The sequence below is a fragment of the Neovison vison genome, chromosome X (assembly GCF_020171115.1).
Source record: "Neovison vison isolate M4711 chromosome X, ASM_NN_V1, whole genome shotgun sequence".
In the NCBI taxonomy this organism is placed as follows: Eukaryota; Metazoa; Chordata; class Mammalia; order Carnivora; family Mustelidae; genus Neogale; species Neogale vison.
The window spans coordinates 19481790-19504331 of record NC_058105.1 but is presented as its reverse complement, the minus strand read 5'-3'; positions in this window follow the sequence as shown (position 1 = coordinate 19504331).

Here is a 22542-nt window from a genome sequence, read left to right as displayed (position 1 = left end):
TCTTTCAAAAATAGAAGAGGACACTCCAAACTAATTTATTTCAAACCAATATTACCTTGAAAAAGTAAGTATAAGAAAAGAAAGTATAAGAAAATAAAACTATGGGCCAATATTCCTTGTGAATATAGACCAACAATCCTCAACAAAATACTAGCAAAGTGAATTGAGTAACATATAAAAAGGATTATACATTAGGACCAAGTGGAACGTATTCCAGGAATTCTAGCTTTGTTTAACATGTAAGAATCAATCAATATAATACAGCATATTAATTGAATGAAGGATAAAATCACATGGCCATGTACTTAGTTGTTGAAAAAAAAAGTTTGACAAAATCCAACATTCATAAGAAAAACACTAGACAAGCAGTTAATAGAAGGCAGATTCTTCAATCTGATAAAAGGGCATCTATTAAAATCCACAGCTAACCTCATTTGCTGTAGGACTGAAGGGAGACTCTTTTTGTACCTTTTTCTGGTTCTCTCTGATAAACTTGTAGTTGGTCTACCTTTTAGTTTGTTGTTGTATCATGGAGCTACCAGTCTTCCCTTAATTGGTCACCAGTTAAGTTTAAATTTTTTCAACAGTGTTATTGTGCTTGAACTTCCCAACACTCTTTCCAAAACAATTAGTCCCCTTAGTCTGATGTATGTAGCTTTTTGTTCTTCTGTCTGCCTTTTCCCCCTGGGGAGAACTTATGTGCCAATGCAAGGGAGCAAGGGGTAGGAACAAGATCTTTTCCTAGAATTTCGCCCCAACTCAAGGAACAGAGCTCTGGGCATGAAGCAGAGAGGGTCCTGATACTCTCTCCTTGACCCTTTTAGCTTGTAACCTATGCCATTCTAGAGAGTTGGATCCAGTTTGTTCAGCTTCAAACATACTTTGCCTGCCATGCTTGGAACAGAGTTTCCATTCTTTGAGTAGAGACTGGTGGAGGAAAGGAAAACTGGTTTAGCATGACTACCTAGAATATAATTTCTGTAATATGGAGCTTGGGGTGATAAGTGATGCTGGTTTTTCATGTCTCTCAAGATAAAACTGTGGTCCTACACTGGGGGCTAAGTAGAGAGGGAGCCCATCTTCTTGACTGCAGATGCCTGGAGTAGAGTTTCCATCCCACTGAGCTGGTAGTGGAAGGGATATAAACATATCAAGGCTCAAATGCCACAAAATCTCATCGTTCTTATTGAGATTTCGATGATTTTCTTAATAAGATGTTTCACCATTTGCTTTAGGAACTTAAGAGATTTGCAGGGGCTTTAAATGTTTTTTTTCCAAAAATAATTTCCAGTAGTTAGAAGGTTGCTTTGCTGGGAATAGTGTCCTCTTTGCTTCTCAAATTATGATTCTGGAAGTCTATTCAAAACTGATTTTTTTTCATATGGATATTCACCATACCTAGAAGTATTTATTATACAGACCAATCTTTCTCTAAAATACTACAGAATCAGTCTTCTTTTCATAAATCAGATAATCATATATGTGTGTGTCTTATTCTGGACTCTAGTTTTGTTCCATTAATTAGTTTGCTTATCCTTTTGCTAAACTTACACCTTCTTAATTACTATCCCTTTATAATAGGTATTCTTTTTTTCCAATTTATTTATTTTCAGAAAAACAGTATTCATTATTTTTTCACCACACCCAGTGCTCCATGCAAGCCGTGCCCTCTATAATACCCACCACCTGGTACCCAAACCTCCCACCCCCCCGCCACTTCAAACCCCTCAGATTGTTTTTCAGAGTCCATAGTCTCTCATGGTTCACCTCCCCTTCCAATTTACCCAAAAGCACATACCCTCCCCAATGTCCATAACCCTATATAATAGGTATTCTTATCTGGTAGTGAATTTATCTTCTTTGCTCCTCTTCTACAAAACCCCTATTATTCCTATCTTTTGTTTTTCCTTATGAATTTTAAGATCACCTAGTAACTTCTCCAAAACACACTGGATTTTCATTAAGATAATGTTGAATCTGTACCATTAATTAGGGAGATTTTTATATCCTAACAATATTTAATCTCAACGATAATTTCTTTTTTAAAAAATGATTATTTATTTATTTATTTGACACAGAGAGAGAGAGATCACAAGTAGGCAGAGAGGCAGACAGAGAGAGAGGGTGAAGCAAGCTCCCTGCTGAGCAGAGAGCCCGATGTGGGGCTCGATCCCAGGACCCTGAGATCATGACCTGAGCTGAAGGCAGAGGCTTTAACCCACTGAGCCACACTGGCACCCCCCCAACAATAATTTCTGGTCCATAATACAGTCTCCCTCTCCATTTATGTCTTTAGAATGTTTCTTAAAATGTGATTCAAGTTTCAGTATAAAGGTCTTTTGCATCTGTCATCAGATCTATTTCTAGAAATATTTTTATCAGTCTGGGTTGCACTAGAGAAAAGGAATTCTCTCACTCTCTCTCTTTCCATATATATATATTTATATAAATTCATATAAATTCATTCATATAAATATTAATTATATAGTATAATTGTATACATTATATATTTACACACACACACACACACACACACACACACACATAAATAAAATGGGGCTAGGAATTCTGCAGTCTACAGGGAAGACTGACAGGCTGACTGGAATTTGTCAGCACCAGCTGAAGTTGCAGACCAGAGTGGAATACGTTCTTCAGAGAAACCTCAGTTCTACTCTTATGACCTTTCAGTGGACTCAGTCATGCCCACTCATTTTTAGGATATGCTTCTTTACTTTAAGTCAACTGATTATATATGTTTATCATATCTACAAAATACATTCTCAGCAACATTTAGTGTTTGAATAATTGGGGACTATAACTTAGCTAAGTGGACACAGAACTGTATTGCAATGTTACTAAATTTTCTTTTCAATTTTTTTTGCTATTTCTTTAAAAAATTTTTTTCCTTTTTAAAAAAATTTAATTTCCTTTTTTAAAAAATTTTAAAAATTTTAATTTAATTTCCTCAGTGTTCCAAGATTTTTTTTTAAAGATTTATTTATTTATTTATTTGTCAGAGAGAGAGGGAGAGAGAGGGAGCACAGGCAGACAGAGAGGCAGGCAGAGGCAGAGGGAGAAGCAGGCTCCCTGCCGAGCAAGGAGCCCGATGTGGGACTCGATCCCAGGACGCTGGGATCATGACCTGAGCCGAAGGCAGCTGCTTAACCAACTGAGCCACCCAGGCGTCCCCAAGATTTATTGTTCATGCACCACACCTAGTGCTCCATGCAATATGTGCCCTCCTGAATACCCACCACCAGGCTCACCCAACTGTCTCCCCCCAAAACCCTCAGTTTGTTTCTCAGAGTCCACAGTCTCTCATGGTTCATCTCCCTCTCTGATTTCCCCCAATTCAATTTTCCTTTCCTTTTCCTAATGTCCTCCATGTTATTCCTCATGTAAATGTTGCTAAAATAAATAAAATTGTGCCATTAAGTTATTTCTGTAGAAAAAAATAAGAAAATTATCTTTAGACTCCATTCTTTTGAGAGAGAGAGAGAGAGAGATGTGATGAGGGGCAGAGAGAGGAGAGAAAAAATCTTAAGGAGTCTCCACACCTAGCAAGGAGCCCAATGCAGGGCTCAGTCTCACAGCCCTGAGATCATGACCTGAGCCAAAATGAAGAGCTGGATGCTTAACTGATTGAACCACCCAGGCGGCTCTAGAATCCATTCTTGATGTCTATTGCACATACAGAAAGTCAATAGCTTCTTAGATTCTACCTTTCTGACACGTCTTTGATCAATCTCCTCTTCAACCTCACAGATTCTGCTCCATTATCCTCTGTTTGAACTCTTTCAGAAGATTTTTAATTTTTTTTATTTTTTATAAACATATAATGTATTTTTAGCCCCAGGGGTACAGGTCTGTGAATCACCAGGTTTACACACTTCACAGCACTCACCATAGCACATACTCTCCCCAATGTCCATAACACCACCACCCTCTCCCTACCCCCCTCCCCTCAGCAACCCTCAGTTTGTTTTGTGAAATTAAGAGTCTCATGGTTTGTCTCCCTCCAGATCCCATCTTGTTTCATTTATTCTTTTCCTACCCCCCAAACCCCCCACATTGCATCTCCACTTCCTCATATCAGGGAGATCATATGATAGTTGTCTTTCTCTGATTGACTTATTTTGCTAAGCATAATACCCTCTAGTTCCATCCACGTCATTGCAAAAGGCAAGATTTCATTTCTTTTGATGGCTGCATAGTATTCATATCTATATATATATCTATATATAGATATATATATATCTCACATCTATATATCTCACATCTATATATCTCACATCTTCTTTATCCATTCATCTGTCGATGGTCTTTCAGAAGATTTTAACTGGCTTCCTTTTCTTTCTTTTTCTCAGTCTTATAGCTGTTACTAAATTTTATTTTATTTTATTATTTTTTTACTATTATGTTAAATTAGCCAGCATATAGTACATCATTAGTTTTTGATGAAGTGTTCAATGTTTCATTAGTTGCATATAACACCCAGTGTTCATCACCACATGTGCCCTCCTTAATACCCATCACCTGGTTATACCATCCCCCCAATCCCCTCCTTTCTGTAACCCTCAGTTTGATTCCTGGAGTCCAGAGTCTTTCATGGTTTTTCTCCCTCTCTGATTTCTTCCCATTCAGTTTTCCCTCTTTTCCCTGGTGGTCCTCTGTGCTATTCCTTATATTTCATGTATGAGTGAAACCGTACGATAATTGTTTTTCTCTGCTTGATTTATTTCCCTTAGCATAATCCCCTCCAGCTCCATCCATGTCAATTCAAATGCTGGGTATTCATCCTTTCTGATGGCTGAGTAATATTCCATTGTATATATGGAACACATCTTCTTTATCCATTCATCTGTTGAAGGGCATCCTGGCTCTTTCCACAGTTTTGCTATTGTGGACATTGCTGCTATGAACATTAGAGCACAAAACTTCTAAAACTTTATTTTACTTAATTTTACATTTTTGTGACACCCACCTACACCAAGACCAAACAATTTACTATAAAGGGCTTCAACTGGTTCATCTTTGTATAATTCAGTATTGAACTTGACAATTATTAGATACATAATGTTGTTTGATTGAGAAAATGGAAAAAAAATTAAAGGTATATACAACTTGTTGTATTTTCCTTTCTTTAATGTTAACATCTTGTAAAATTTAGCAATCTTAATCTATTAATCTGTTCATCTCTTATTTTTTAATCAGAAACACCCTTATTCTGTGGAATAGCCCTGTTCTGTCTGAAATCCCAAGTGCTGTAGGCTATGTCTGGTATTTCAGTTAATCAATTAAGTTACAATAGGGATAAATGGAAGGATAAATGATTTAGACAGAACCTGTGACATCTTTCATGAGAACTGGTTTTTCACTTCACCATGTAGCAGAGTGGAGAAAGTAGTAACAGCCAGGTAAGATGATGCTGAGAATAACTGTCTTTAGAAATCCCACAGGTTAAGCTCCTCTTCCCACAACCCACTCCTTTTTTCCATTCTGTGCCACAGTGAGTGGCATTACCATCCACGTAGATGCAAAATCAAATTTCTTTGGGTCATTTTTAAACTTTCTTCTTCCCTTCACACTACATCCTCAAATCCTTTATTAAGTCTTATTGGCCTTACCTGTAAAATATACCCCATATCTGTCTATTTATTTCCATTTTCACTGCCACCACTCTCATCCAAAACACCACACCATCTTACAGCATATATAATTCCTTAGCATAATATTTATTGTATATTGTATTATTTCTTGTGTCTCACCTGTAGATTGTGAGCTCCCTGAAAACAACGTATATTTCTTATACTTTATCTCTCCAGGAACATGTTACATGAACTGTGAAAGTGGGTACTAATAGTACAATTACTTTCTCCCAAGTATTCTATTTACATTTTAACAATGGACTTTCAGAAATAATGTTTTAGAACAATGTATCCCAAATGGTGGTCTATGAAACACTGGTCACGTATTTTCCAGGTTAAATAACTGGGAACACTGCTAACTTTATCCTTTCTTGGGTAATTTTAGTACCCATTCACTATATTAAAGGTTTTAAACAAAGCAATAAAGCATACAGTTTAACTATATGTAGCCCAGCAATTTCCACACTCATTTGACCAGAGAACTTATTTTTCATAACACATCTACTAGCATCTTGCTGTAAGGTGTATTTTGGATACAGTCTACAGAATGACTCATCAACAACTTCAGACTTCAACTTCCCACTGTGGGGCAGTTGTAAAGAGAATGAGGGGCACGGGTTAGCCCTGACATTATCTTGAAGGCTGAGGATGGCTCCCAAATGACCCCAACAACCTCTTAATAACTTGGCATGATGAGGCCGTCCAAGAACCAACTCTTTAGTCTAACTTTTAGTCTAACTTTTTAGTCTATGAGGTGTCCAGTGTTGTTTCATCTCCAAGTGTCTGAGTACCCTTGATGACTTTATACAACAATATATCCTTTGGGAATATCAGGTGATCCAGCCTGTTTCTCTTTCCCATAAAAATGAAGTTATTTTTAAATTGTTAGTCCCATTTGTTAGTCCCATGACCAAACTAGATCACTCGTTTGATTATTTTTCCTGGATAGAATAGGTAACTTTTTTCTTGAACTGTTGAGTTCTTGAACTATTCAGTTGTCTTTAATCAAACTTGGTCTTAATAATCTTCAGAGAAATGCATTCCTTACTGTCATAAGAAGGCTCTTGTTCCTGTGTGTGTGTCAGGGTGGGGGGAGTGATATTGAAGATTTATAGATATAGCTGCTTTAGCTTCTGTGAAAATCACAATAGTTCAACAGCTCAGAAGCTTCCTTGGCCCATGAGAACCGTTATAGGCCATGTCTGTCTTTCAGTGGTCATTACTTACAAATCACCCTACAGCTGACCAAGGGTCATACATATCTTACCTCACTGTCTTGCAATCCTCAATCTTATTACTGTCCTCTACATCCCCTAAGAAGTGTACAGGCATCACATCTGTCTTCAAAGTGGAACTCTCTTGGAAGAAGAGTTATTACTTTTGTGTTAGCTTCTCCTCCCAAGAAAAGTATGTCCATCTCCTTTATAAGACAGATTTCTACCCTAAAATCTCTTCTCTTTCAAGTCCTGAAAGACCTTGTTTCTATATTTTCCATTTATTCATGTATCAATTCACAAATAGTTATTAAACAATTCTTACCTTCCACATACTGTCCAAGGTACTGGGGTTTACAATTGAGAATAAAACAGTAACTGTTCTTGTCCTCATGGACCACACCCAGTTCAGTTCTTGGATGTTTTCCTTTCCACTATCTTCTTCCTCTTATCCCTCAGAAATAGACATGAGTGTCCTATATAGAAAAAAAAAACAGGTGTATTCTTAATGGCCATCCAGTCTGCTCTTTTCCACTGCCCTCACTCCTTTTTTTTCTGATTTGTAAGGTGAAGTTTCTAAAGCACAAATATGACTAGTTTTCACTCTAGCTTAAAAAGCTATCCACCACCTACAAACTAAAGCCTCAACTTCTTATTAATGCATGCAAGACCCTACACAATATGGTCCCAGTCTGGTCTCTTGATTTAATTTCTCCCAACTCTCCATTATAAACCTTATGTTCAAAGGTGAGACGAAGGTGAGCTACCTAGGGCATAAATCTAAGAGTGAATGACTCCTTAAATTTTTGTGCCCTGGGTGTTTCACTCAGCTTACCCTAGTCCCCATCCTGTTTATATTGGAACCACTCATGATAGGCTCTGTGTTCTTAAACACAAGAGGTGCCTTTATATCTCGGTGTCTTTGTGATGTTTCCTTTGCTTTCACCATCCCTTTTTTTTCATAATTAAAGACAATTTTAGTTCTTTTGCTTATGTTTACTTGAGACACACCTGACTAGAATATAAACCCCAAGAGGACAGGGGTCATGGCTTTTTTTGTGTTTTTGGATACAAGCTTGTACTATTTTATTTGTTTTGTTATTCAAATTATTCCAGCTTTGGCCATTAGGAGCCATTTCAATTGGCTCCTGTATTCCTTTTACACAGACCCATTTTATTTATTAGCACATTTTTATTTCTGGTATTAGAAGTTACTCCAAAGTAGTCATGCACAATTACTACTCCAGTGCTAGAATCAGCTATTTCTTCATGAAATCCTGGTTTCTTTTATTGGAGAATGATGTTAGAAACCAGATCTGGGTGCTATGTGTGTTTATTGATTGTCAGATTGTTTTAAGGCTTCTCATCTCACTCAGTAAGAAGACATAAGTGTGTGAATTTAACCACTGTGTATACATATATCTATAAATATTTCATTTTATTGATATATAATTGACATATAACATTGTGCAAGTTTCAGGTATACAGTATGTTAACTTGGTACACATATATTGCAATATGATTGCCACTGTAGCATTAGCTAACACATCCTTCAGGTTACATAATTTTCATTTATTTCTTGCAGTGAGAACATTTAAAATCTAGTCTCTTAGCAATCTTCAAGTATATAATACAGTATTGTTAATTATAACCACAATGCTGTGCTTTGGATCCCCAGAACTTAATTATATTCTAAATGTAAGTTTGGTTCTTTGACCAACATTTCAATTCTCTTACCCCTGGCCCATGGTAACTACTGTCCTACCTTCTTTTTGCACAAGTTTGGCTTTTTTAGATTCCACATATATGTGCTTTCACACAGTATTTGTCTTTCTCTCTGACTTATTTTTTGAGTTAGTATTTTCATTTTATTGAGATAAATACTCAGAAGTGGAATTACTGGATTATTATGAGCTCTATTTATTATTATATCTATTAGATATTATATGCTATTGAAATATAGTTGACACATAATGTTGCATTAGTTTCAGGTATACAACATAGTGATTAAATAAGTCTATAAGTTGCAGTTTGCTCACATAAGTGTAGCTATCATCTGTCACCACACAACACCATCACAATACCATTGACTATATTCCCTATGCTGTACCTTCGATTCCCGGAAGTCTTTATCCCATAACTTATAGGTTGTATCTCCCACTCCCTTTTACCCTCTTTGCCTATCCCCCCACACCCTTCCCCTCTGGCAACCATCAGTTTGCTCTCTGCATTTATGGGTCTGTTTTTGCTTTTTGTTTGTTTATTCATTTTGTTTGTTTGTTTGTTTGTTTGTTTAGATTCCACATAAAATTGAAGTCATATGGTAAGAATCTTTCTCTGCCTTATTTCATTTAGCATAATACCTTCTAAGTCCGCCCATGTTGTCACAAATGGCAAGATCTCATCCTTTTTTTTATGGCTGAACAATATTCCATATTGTATCTATATATACAACACATCTTCTTTATCCAATCATCTGTTAATGGATGTTTAGGTTGCTTTCATAGTCCACTATTGGGTATTTACCCAAAGAAAACAAAAGCACTAATTAGAAAAGATATATGCATCTCTATGTCTAGGGTTGTGTTTTTTGTTTTTTTTTTTGTTTTGTTTTGTTTTGTTTTTTTGAGGAGACTCCATACTGTTCTCCACAGTGGCTGCACCAATTTACATTCCCACCAACAGTGCACTAGCCTTTCTTTTTTTCACATCCTTGCCAATGCATGTTGTTTCTTGTCTTTTGGTAATGGTCATTTTAATAGGTATATATCTCTATCTCTACCTATCTATCTATCTACCTGTCCTCTATAAAGGTGATATCTCATTGTGGTTTTGATTTGTACTTTTATGATAAATAGTAATATTGAAGACATTTTTGTGTACCTATTTTCTGTTTTCTATATTTTCTATATTCATTTCTTATGTCTATTTTAAATATATTTTTCCAGCTTTATGGAGAAAGAATGTTATTCTGTAAGTTCCTATTATCAGATGACCCAGTCCCTCCACTATTTTCCCTCTGTCTGAGAACATCGCCTCAGAGTAAAATGAGAGATGACCCTCCAAGATATTCTCAGACCCAAATCAGATGCCAGTTGAAGACTTTTCCTGTGAAACCCTGCCAAGACCAAGGGTCGATGACCTCTTTTTTTTTTTTTTTTCATAGAAATGTGGAGACATTTTGGGGAAGGACAAATTGGAGATGTTTTCTTTGGGAGGTCCCTATGGCTTTGGGGAACAGGGTGCCCAAGAAATACAGAATCACTCAAGGGAGCCAAGGAAAGGATAGGGAAAGGGAAAGGCAGTGGATAATAAAAGAAAAATAATGCCACCCATGGTTAATATATGTGTTTTATACTCAGTTAGACTCAACCACTCCCATGTGTACACACACACACACACACACACACACACATCCTTTCAAGGGAATAAAAGGAAAGATGGCAAAACTAGAAGCTGATGACTTATCTCTCAATATCTATAGCTGTCAGTTACAAAATAAGCTTCAATGAAAATGTAAAGCTTCCTTCCTACTTTCCCTTGCTCACCCTACCACTTTCCTCGGACTATTAATCATGGTTGTCCTTGCAGTATTGGGCTGCTGGTTTCCAACCTGTCATGCCCATTACCCACCTCTGCCCCTCAGGAGGTCATGATTTATTATCATCTCTCACCACCAGTGCCCACAATCTAGAGATAATGTGGCTTTGAGCCTGTCTTACTTCTTTGTAGAGTTCACAGTATTCCATATCTCAACTAAATGTTATTGGTTAATATCTATTTCACACAGATACACTTCAGTCATGCAATTAGTAAGACATCGAGTAGGGAATTGAACCACTTTTTTTAAAAAAAAGATTTTATTTATTTATTTACGAGAGAGAGAGAAAGAGTACTCACAAGCAGGGTGGGTGGCAGAAGGAGGGGGAGAAATAGACTCCCTACTGAACAGGGAGCACAAAGTGGGGCTTGATATCAGGATCCCATGATGATGACCTAAGTGGAAGGCAGACACAACTGATTGAGCCACCCACTTAACCCTGAACCAATGTATTATGACTTGGTCCAATTCATTGGTTCATGGCTCTTTCCACTTATCCTAGAAGGGAACTTTGGTCTTATTTTCAACTTAGCTTCTGAGTATTTCCTATGTGTAAGGAACTGGGGCTTAGCACTGGAAATACCAAGATAAGGAGATTGAAGGAGTCATCAACAATCTCCCAACAAACAAGAGCCCAGGACCAGACGGCTTCCCAGGGGAATTCTACCAAGCATTTAAAGAAGAATTAATACCTATTCTGAAACTGTTTCAAAAAATAAAAATGGAAGGAAAACTTCCAAACTCATTTTATGAGGCCAGCATTACCTTGATCACAAAACCAGACAAAGACTCCATCAAAAGAGAGAATTACATTTGCAAATATCTTCTCCCATTCCGTGAGTTGCCTCTTTGTTTTTTTGACTGTTTCCTTTGCTGTGCAGAAGCTTCTGATTTTGATGAAGTCCCAAAAGTTTATTTTCGCTTTTGTTTCCTTTGCCTTTGGAGACATATCTTGAAAGAAGTTGCTGCGGCTGATATCGAAGAGATTACTGCCTCTGTTCTCCTCTAGGATTCTGATGGATTCCTCTCTCACGTTGAGGTCTTTTATCCATTTTGAGTTGATCTTTGTGTACGGTGTAAGAGAATGGTCGAGTTTCATTCTTCTACATATAGCTGTCCAGTTTTCCCAGCACCATTTATTGAAGAGACTGTCTTTTTTCCACTGTATATTTTTTCCTGTTTTGTTGAAGCAGCAATGGCCACGGTCGTCAAACTATGGAAAGAACCAAGATGCCCTTCAACGGATGAATGGATAAGGAAGATGTGGTCCATATACACTATGGAGTATTATGCCTCCATCAGAAAGGATGAATACCCAACTTTTGTAGCAACATGGATGGGACTGGAAGAGATTATGCTGAGTGAAATAAGTCAAGCAGAGAGAGTCAATTATCATATGGTTTCACTTATTTGTGGAGCATAACAAATAGCATAGAGGACAAGGGGTGTTAGAGAGGAGAAGGGAGTTGGGGGAAATTGGAAGGGCAGGTGAACCATGAGAGACTATGGACTCTGAAAAACAATCTGAGGGGTTTGAAGTGGCGGGGGGGTGAGAGGTTGGGGTACCAGGTGGTGGGTATTATAGAGGGCACGGATTGCATGGAGCACTGGGTGTGGTGAAAAAATAATGAATATTGTTTTTCTGAAAATAAATAAATTGAAAAAAAAAAAAGAGAATTACAGACCAATATCCTTGATGAACACAGATGGGAGAATTCTCACCAAAATACTAGCCAATAGGATCCAAAAGTACATTAAAAGGATTATTCACCATGACCAAGTGTAATTTATTCCAGGGCTGCAAGGTTGGTTCAACATTTGCAAATCAATCAATGTGATATAATACATTAATAAAAGAAAGAACAGGAACCATATGATACTCTCAATAGATGCTGAAAAAGCATTTGACAAAGTACAGCATCCTTTCTTGAACAAAACTCTCCAAAGTGTAGGAATAGAGGGTACATACCTCAATATCATCAAAGCCATCTATGAAAAACCTACCGCAAATATCATTCTCAATGGAGAAAAACTGAGAGCTTTTCCGCTAAGGTCAGGAACATGGCAGGGATGTCCATTATCACCACTGCTATTCAACATAGTACAAGAAGTCCTCAGCCTCAGAAATCAGACAACAAAAAGAAATTAAAGGTATCAAAATTGGCTGAAGAAATCAAACTATTACTCTTTGCAGATGATATGATACTTTATGTGCAGAACCCAAAAGACTCCACTCCAAGTCTGCTAGAACTTGTACAGGAATTCAGTAAAGTGTCAGCATATAAAATCAACGCACAGAAATCAGTTGCATTACTTTATAACAACAACAAGACAGAAGAAAGAGAAATTAAGGAGTCAATCCCATTTACAATTGCACCCAAAACCATAAGCTACCTAGGAATAAATCTAACAAAGAGGCAAAGAATCTGGACTCAGGAAAATATAAAGTACTCATGAAAGAAATTGAGGAAGACACAAAGAAATGGAAAAATGTTCCATGCTCATGGATTGGAAGAACAAATATTGAGAAACTGTCTATGCTACCTAAAGCAATCTACACATTTAATGCAATCCCTATCAAAATACCATCCTTTTGTTTTCAGAGAAATGGAACAAATAATCCTAAAACTTATATGGAATAAGAAAAGACCTCGAATAGCCAGAAGAATGTTGAAAAGAAAGCCAAAGTTGGTGGCATCAGACTTCAAGTTCTATTACAAAGCTGTCATCATCAAGACAGTATGGTACTGGCACAAAAACAGACGCACAGACCAGTGGAATGGAATAGAGATTCCAGAAAATGACACTCAACTCTATAGTCAACTAATCTTCAACAAAGCAGGAAATAATGTCCAGTGGAAAAAAGACAGTCTCTTCAACAAACGGTGTTGGGAAAATTGGATGGCCACATGCAGAAAAATGAAACTGGACCATTTCCTTACAGCACCCAAAAAAATAGACTCCAAATGGATGAAAGACCTCAATGTGAGAAAGGAATCCTTCAAAATCCTTGAGGAGAACACAGGCAGCAACCTCTTCGATGTCAGCCACAGTAACTTCTTTTTAGAGACATCGCCAAAGGCAAGAGAAGCAAGGGCAAAAATGAACTATTGGGACTTCATCAAGCTCAAAAGCTTTTGCACAGCAAAGGAAACAGTTAACAAAACCAAAAGACAACTGACAGAATGGGAGAAGATATCTGCAAATGACATATCAGATAAAGGGCTAGTATTCAAAATCTGTAAAGAACTTATCAATCTCAACACCCAAAGAACAAATAATCCAATCAATAAATGGACAGAGGACATGAACAAACACTTCTGCAAAGAGACATCCAGATGGCCAATAGATACATGAAAAAGTGCTCCATATCACTTGGCATCAGGGAAATACAAATCAAAACCACAACGATATACCACCTCTTGCCAGTCAGAATGCCTAAAATTAACAAGTCAGGAAACGACAGATGCTGGCAAGGATGTGGAGAAAGGGGAACCCTCTTACACTGTCGGTGGGAATGCAAGCTGGTACAGCCACTCTGGAAAACAGCATGGAGGCTCCTCAAAAAGTTGAAAATAGAACTACCCTATGACCAACTACTACTACTACTGGGTATTTACCCTTAAGATATAAATGTAGTGATCTGAAAGGGCATGTGCACCTGGATGTTTATAGCAGCAATATCCACCATAGTCAAACTATGGAAAGAACCTTGATGTCCATCTACAGATGAATGGTTAAAGAAGATGTGGTATGTATATACAATGGAATACTATGCAGCCATCAAAAGAAATGAAATATTGTCATTTTCAATGACATGGGTGGAACTAGAGGGTATTATGCTTAGCAAAATAAGTCAATCAGAGAAAGACAACTATCATAAGATCTCCCCGATATGAGGAAGTGGAGATGTAACCTGGGGGGTTTGGAGGGTAGGAAAAGAATAAATGAAACAAGATGGGATCTGGAGGGAGACAAACCATAAGAGACTCTTAATCTCACAAAACAAACTGAGGGTTGCTGAGGGGAGGGGGGTAGGGAAAGGGTGGTTGGGTTATGTACACTGGGGAGAGTATGTGCTATGGTGAGTGCTGTGAAGTGTGTAAACCTGGCGATTCACAGACCTGTACCCCTGGGACTAATAATACATTATATGTTAATAAAAAATAAAAAATTTAAAAAATTGTATATCAAGTATGTTAAATAAAAAGAACATATGGAAAGGAAATTTTAAAAAAAAGAATTTTGGTCTAAGCAATTGGGTAAGTGATGCTGGTATTCTGTAAGATTAGGAACATAGAATAGATTTTTTCTTATCCTCTCATTCCACATGAGAGAAAACGGAATCCCTCAAAGGGAAAGTGGTGTGGCCAAGGTTAAACAAAAGCATTTGGGATGAATGAAGGACCAGGACTAATTTTTTATTTAGTATTTATTTAATACATTTTCCATGGCACCAAAATTTTCCTCTGCTCAGCAGTCTTTGTATATTGGTAAGAGATAAATGAATGAAATTAACATCAAAAGCCCAATATCAAAGTAGGGAGAGTAGATGGCTGGGTCATAAATCTGCAGTTTTGTTAACATGACTCACATTAAAGAGAATTTATTCACTAGGCATTGATTTTTTTTTTAGCGTTGGACTTTCAATGAATGATTTCATATAAAGCAAAACATTATCGTTGGTATTTAATGAGAAAGAATCACAGCATAGTCAGGAGGAGGTATGGTTCCTGACCATGAAGAAAAGTCTTGCTAATGAGAGAGATAATAGTTTTCTTCTAGGGAGTCCCAGGCTTCCAGAACCTCCAGTCAGATGAGGGTAATATTCATTCATCCAACATATATCTATTGGGAACTTACTGTGTTCCAGGCACTGTTCAAGGCACTGGGGACATGTTGGTAGGAAAACAGATGTGGCTGATATAACTGAGCTTACATTTGAGTTCAGGAGAAAGACAATAAATACACTTAATATGTAAATAAAATACATAGTATGTCTCACAGAAAAAAGTGCTAAGGAAAATATAAAGCAGGTGTTGTGAACAGAATTGTGTTCCCCCACCCAATTCATATGTTGAAATCCAACCCCCCAGTGCTTCAGAATATGGCTTTATTTGGAGACAGGGGCTTAAAAGAGGTAATTAAACTAGAGTTATTGGGGTTGGCCCTAATTTAATATAGTAGGTGTCCGTATAAGAAGAAATTTAGACACAGACACCTACAAAGGGAAGATTGTGTGAAAACACAGAAGGAAGATGGCCATCTATAAACAAAGGAGAGAGGCTCCAAAATAAATAAATCCTGTGTGATTTCAGACTTCTAGTCTCCAGAAGTGTGAGAAAATAAATTTCAGTTGTTTAATATACTCAGTCTGTGGTATGATGTTATGTCAGTCCCAGCAGAGTCAGGGATACATATAGCAGGAAAGGAGGAAAGAGAGTGCTGGGGTAGGATTAGGGTTACAATTTTACCTAGAGAAGTGAGATGATATTTGAACAAAAACACTAGAAGTGAGGGAGCATCACACAGAGATATCTGGGCAAGAGTGTTCTAGTCAGAGGAGATAGCAAGTACAAAACCTTGAGGTGGGGGTGTGCCTGGTGAGTTTGAGGAGTAAGAGAGAAAGTCAGAATGGCTAAAGCAGAGTAAATAAGGTCAGAGAGCTAATATATGGTAGGGGAAATCACATAGGACCTTTTGGGTTTTTGTATAGAATTTTGCTGGAAACTTTTTCTAGAATTTAGATCCAGTCACTGTGGAAAACAGTTTGTCATTTCCTCAACAAGTTAAAGATAGAATTGCCGTATAACTTATCAATTCTACTCCTAGGTATATACTCAAAATAATTGAAAACAAAGACTCAAACAGATGTTTATATATGAATATTCATGGAATCGTTATTCAAAATAGCCAAAAAATAAGAAATACAAAAGCAAAAATGAACTTTTGGACTTCATCAAGATAAAAAGCTTTGAGCAGCAAAATAAACAGTCACAAAGCTAAGAGGCAACCCATGGAATGACATTTGCAAATGACATTATGGATAAAGGGCTGGTATCCAAGATTTATAAAGAACTTATCAAACTCAACACCCAAAACAAACAATCCAGTCAAGAAATGGGCAGAAGACATGAAAAGACACTTCTCCAAAGCAGACATAAAAATGGCTAACAGACACATGAAAAAATATTCGACATTTTTTCCATATTCTGATCACCAGCCATCATCTGTATTTGATTTGAAATACAAATCAAAACCACAATGAGATTACACCTTACACCACTGAGAATGGCAAAAATCAACAAGACAGGAAACAAGTGTTGACAAGGATGTGGAGAAAGGGGAACATTCTTACACTGTTGGTAGAAATGCAAGCTGGCACAGCCACTCTGGAAAGCAGTATGGAGGTTCCTTGAGACATTAAAAATAGAGCTACTCTATGACCCAGCAATTGCACTAATAGGCATTTGCCCCAAAGATACAGATGTAGTGAAAAGAAGGGGCACATGCAACCTAATGTTCATAGTAGCAATGTCCATGATAGCCAAACTATAGAAAGAGCCGAGATGCCCTTCAACAGACGAATGGATAAAGAAGATGTGGTTGGTCCATATACACAATGGAATATTACTCAGCCATCAGAAAGATGGCCATCCTTTTGCATCGACATCATTCATTTGCATTGACATGGATGGAACTGGAAGGGATTATGCTAAGTGAAATAAGTCAAGCAGAGAAAGACAATTATCATATGGTTTCACTCAAATGTGGAATATAAGGAATAGTGCAGAGGACCATAGGGGAAGGGAAAGAAAACTTAATGGGAAGAAATCAGCAAGGGAGAAAAACCATGAAGGACTCTGGACTCATGGAACCAAACTGAGGGTTACAGAAGGGAGCGGGATGGAGGATGGGATAACTGGGTGATGGGTATTAAGGAGGGCATGTGTGGTGATGAGCACTGGGTGTTATATGCAACTAATGAATTGTTGAATACTACATCAAAAACTAATGATGTACTGTATGTTGGCTAACTGAACATAATAAAAAATAAGAAACACAGAAACACTGATAATGTACTATATGTTGGCTAATTGAACATAATAATAAAAAAATAGTCAAAAAGTAGAAACAACTCAGATGACTGGATAAACAAATTGATATGTCCTTTCAATGGAATATTATTTGGTCATAAAGAGGAATGAAGTACTGATCCATGCCACAGTATGGATGAACCTTGAAAACATCATGCTAAGTTAAAGAAGCCATACACAAAAGGCCACATTTTGTATGGTTCCATGTATATATTTATGCACATGTATATTTATATTAAATATGTATATTATATGTATATAATATATAATATATTTAATATAATATATATTATAATAAATATAAATATATTATATTTATATTTAAGAGAATTTAATATATTATATTAAATATAATATATTTATATTTATTATAATATATATTATAAATATTTATAATATATAATTATATATTATATATAATATATAATATATTATATAAATATTATATACATATATACATATAATATACATATTTACATATATTTATATAATATACATATTTACATACACACATACAAACTATACATAATTTATACTTATAAATATGTATATTAAATATATATATATATATCTAGAATAGTCAAATCCATAGACACAGAAAGCAGGTTAGTGGTTTCCAAGGGGTGATTAGAGCATAGAAGTGAATGTTTAACAGGTATGGGGTTTTCTTTGAGGGTGATGAAAGTGTTCTAGAACTAGATAGTGGTAATTACTACACAGCAATGTGAATGCAGTAAATATAGCTAATTGTAAATTTTATGTTATATGTGTTTTACCACAATGCAAAAGTATTTAGATCCAAAGAAGTGTTTTGAAAAAAAGAATGTCATGGTCTGATTTATATTTTTAAAAGATCATTCTATCTGCTCTGTTGGGAAGGGACAGTTAGGTGAGTAGCAAGAATAGAAGGAGGGAGATCAGTTCGGGGCTCTTTCGATAATCCAATAGAGAGATTAGATGGGTGGGTATAGGAGTCTGGAGCTTGGAGGAGAGGTCTTCAAAAGGAGATTCTAATCAGAAATCTTTGGCATATACATAATATTTAGAGCTATGAGACTGATATCTAAAACCATGAGACTGGTTGAGATCACCAAGATAATGTTTCTCCCCATATAGGCCATTCAGTCTCTCGCATGATGGAGCTCCAATTTTCATAGAGGAGACAAAGTTTCTTTACTCTAAGAAGCCTTCAACTTTTAGCAGATGATCTTCACTCTGGTGAGGCTCATCTGTTGGGAGAAACTGTTGTTACCCTGATAGGTTCTCATGGCAATGGAGAAGCAATGGTCTCCTTACTCTAGAGATTTCCCAGTCTGACTAGGGAAACACTGTCCATCCATTTAAAGTAGTCCCCAGCCAAAGAGAAAAGCATTATTCTGCATGAGGGAGCCTCTCCCAGTATAATGGGAAAGACACGCCTCCCTGGGCTCCCTACTGCTTATGGTTGTAGCCCTGAGAAGAAAGCATAGAAAGCACTAGCATTGCCTAAGCAGCAGCATTAACTCCCAGACTTAAAGTTGACAATGAAGAGATCCATGTATGTTGCAGGCCAAACCAGAATACCACTTAATGTCCATGTCTGGAAATAGCAATTAGAGTTTATTAATTGAGTTGCTGTTAATCCTGCTATTATCAAGGCTAATTATCCTTAACTGGAGTTGTCTACTCTGATAATAAGCATTTAGTTCCCTTCCATTCAATTTAACAATATTCCAGGCACTGTCCTAGATACTTTGGGGAATACCATACTTTACGAAGTTCGATGTTTTGTTGTGGGATCAGCCTTGTACATAGATAACTCCAGCTTAAGGCAGAAAGTGATGAGTGCTGTAGAGAGTCATATGCTAGGGTACTTAATGGGAAGATTAATTCTGCCTGGTGAGGAGCAGATTTGGATGGAACTTTGTAGAAGAAGCAATATGTAAGCTGGAACTTAAGAGAATAAGATTTCCATGGGCATTCCAGACAGATGGAACAGCATAAGCAACTTATTAGAGGCTAAAAATGCAGAGTATATCATAGTTACTAAATACCATTAATTTGTTTATTTATCTCATTTACCCATTAATTTAGCAAATTTTCATTAAGTACCTATTATGTCCAGGGACCCTCCCAAGTGTTTTGGATACAGCAGTGAACAAAACAAATTCCCTGTCCTTGTGGAGTTTACATTTTAGAGGGCTGGGTTACATTATAAACAAACAAACAAAAAAAGCAAATAAATACGTTATTTGTTAAGTAATAGTAAATATGTTGAAAAGAAAAACAGAATAATGGCTAAAGAGTGATGGGGAGAGGTTCTTTTTTACGTAGGGTGGTCATGGAAGTTATCTCTACTAAGATGTCATTCAGGTAAAGACCTAGAGTCAAATATATATTCAGTGGAAAAATGTTTCAGATGGACAAAATAACAAGATCCTGTGGCAAGTATGCTTGCTATGTCCTTGGATCATAAAGGCCTAAGCAACAGGAAGAATGGAGCCACCATTTACCAAAATGAGGAAGCCTAAAACAGGAATAGGCTTAGGTCTTATGGAAGATCTGGAGTTTGGTGTAAGGAATGCTAAGTTTAAGATGTTTTTAGCCACCCAAGTGTCCAGTTGGCAGTTGGATACATGAATCTGTAATTTATGTTCTGGTGCTAATAATTAGGGAGCTGGTGTCACTTATAGTATATTTAATATGATGATACTGGATGAGATCACGAGGGAGAAACTGTTGATAGAGCCATAGCTTAATGACTGAGCTCTGAGTTACTCCAATATTAAGCATTTGAATTGGTGAGAAGGAACAAATAAGAGACTTGAAAGAAATAATGGATGGTGGTTTTTGTAGAAGTGAGGGCAAAAAGTAATGAGGCTTTGAATTACAGTCCTTACGCTATAGGGAAATAGAAATAGGGTCAGCATTAAGCAAGGCATTATGGAAATAAAATAATCAGGATTGAGCATGGGATAGGGGTGGAAGTGAACAGGGAAAGAGAAGGGCACAGGAGGCCTCCTTGGCATGATTCCGGCTCAGACAATGTGGTGGATGGTGGTGCCATTAATTAATATAGGGGACATTAGCAGGGGAGTGGAAAATTGGTTTGAGTAGAAGGAAGTAGAAGGAGGAGTTGGAAAGATGTTGAGCTCAGTTTGGGACACGTGAGTTTGAGATTTTTTTTTTTAAATATTTTATTTATTTATTTATTTATTTATTTCCCAGTTTATTTATTTTCAGAAAAACAGTATTCATTATTTTTTCACCACACCCAGTGCTCCATGCAAGCTGTGCCCTCTATAATACCCACCACCTGGTACCCCAAAGGTTGATATCCAGGATCTATAATGAACTCCTCAAACTCAACCCACACGAAACAGGCAAACACATCAAAAAATGGGCAGAAGATATGAACAGACACTTCTCCAATCAAGAAATACAAATGGCTATCAGACACATGAAAAAATGCTCATCATCATTAGCCCTCAGGGAGATTCAAATTAAAACCACATTGAGATATCACCTTACACCAGTTAGAATGGCCAAAATTAACAAAACAGGAAACAACATGTGTTGGAATGGATGTGGAGAAAGGGGAACCCTCTTCCACTGTTGGTGGGAATGCAAGTTGGTGCAGCCTCTTTGGAGAACAGTGTGGAGATTCCTCAAGAAATTAAAAATAGATCTTCCCTACGACCCTGCAATTGCACTCCTGGGTATTTACCCCAAAGATACAGATGTCGTGAAAAGAAGGGCCATCTGTACCCCAATGTTTATAGCAGCAATGGCCACAGTCGCCAAACTATGGAAAGAACCAAGATGCCCTTCAACGGATGAATGGATAAGGAAGATGTGGTCCATATACACTATGGAGTATTATGCCTCCATCAGAAAGGACGAATATCCAACTTTTGTAGCAACATGGACGGGACTGGAAGAGATTATGCTGAGTGAAATCAGTCAAGCAGAGAGAGTCAATTATCATATGGTTTCACTCATTTGTGGAGTTTGAGATTTTTTATGAGACATTCAATAGAGTCAGATTGGTAGCTGTAAATGCAAAGACCCAGAACTATATAAAAGCTGACACTGTTTCTTTAGCCACTAATCATTGTATGTCTGTCACTTAGGCTCATAATGTATTGACCACTGATAGTTGGGGGTTGGAAGAGGGAGATAAGAAGGAGGAAGTTCACATTTCTGAATCTGCTCTGCCACTTATTAACTGTGAGACCGTAGGCTGGTTAAGCCAACTCTGAACCTAGATTTCCTCATTGGTAAATGGGGACCATATAAATACCTCATGGGGTTGTTTTAATGATTAAATTGGCCATTGCATAGAAAAAAACTTGAGAAAAATAAGTGCTTACAAACTTTGGGTTGAGTAGGGCTGTGAGTGGATTGATTTGAGTACCCTCCCAGTAGCACCAGGGAACACTAGATAGGGGGCTGCAAGCCAGGTAGGGCATGTCTGGGGTATGAGTAAAGAGTGAGAATAGAAAGGACCTTTCTAGAACTTTCTCACAGTAGATATCTTAGAATTTTTTGTGATGACGTTCAGGAAGGGCTTTAGGGAGGTCTCATCTCACATGCCTACTGTAGCCTTCACATACAGAGCATGTAACCAGCTGGGACACCTCACTGGTGGTGCAGGGGATAAAGCTCATTGGGAAGACCTGATGTTGGAATGTTTGTGCCAATTTTTCTAGGAATGGTGCTGTCTCTGGGGACTAGATGGATCTCAGAGAGGGAAAAAAGTGCTAGGAGCTCAGGGTGTGAGGACAGAGCAGCTCTGAAGTGGATTAGTCAGTCTGGGGCAGAGGGAATTCGAGAAACTGGGAGAGGATTAAACAGGATATAAAATCAGAGCAATAATATAAGAAATTAAGAGAATGAGAGAGAAAGGAAGATATAATGAGACTGGAATCAGACTGAGAAGCTAACTTCCACTACAGTATTGTTTGTTAAAGCCTAACAGAGGGCCTGACACTCAGTAAATA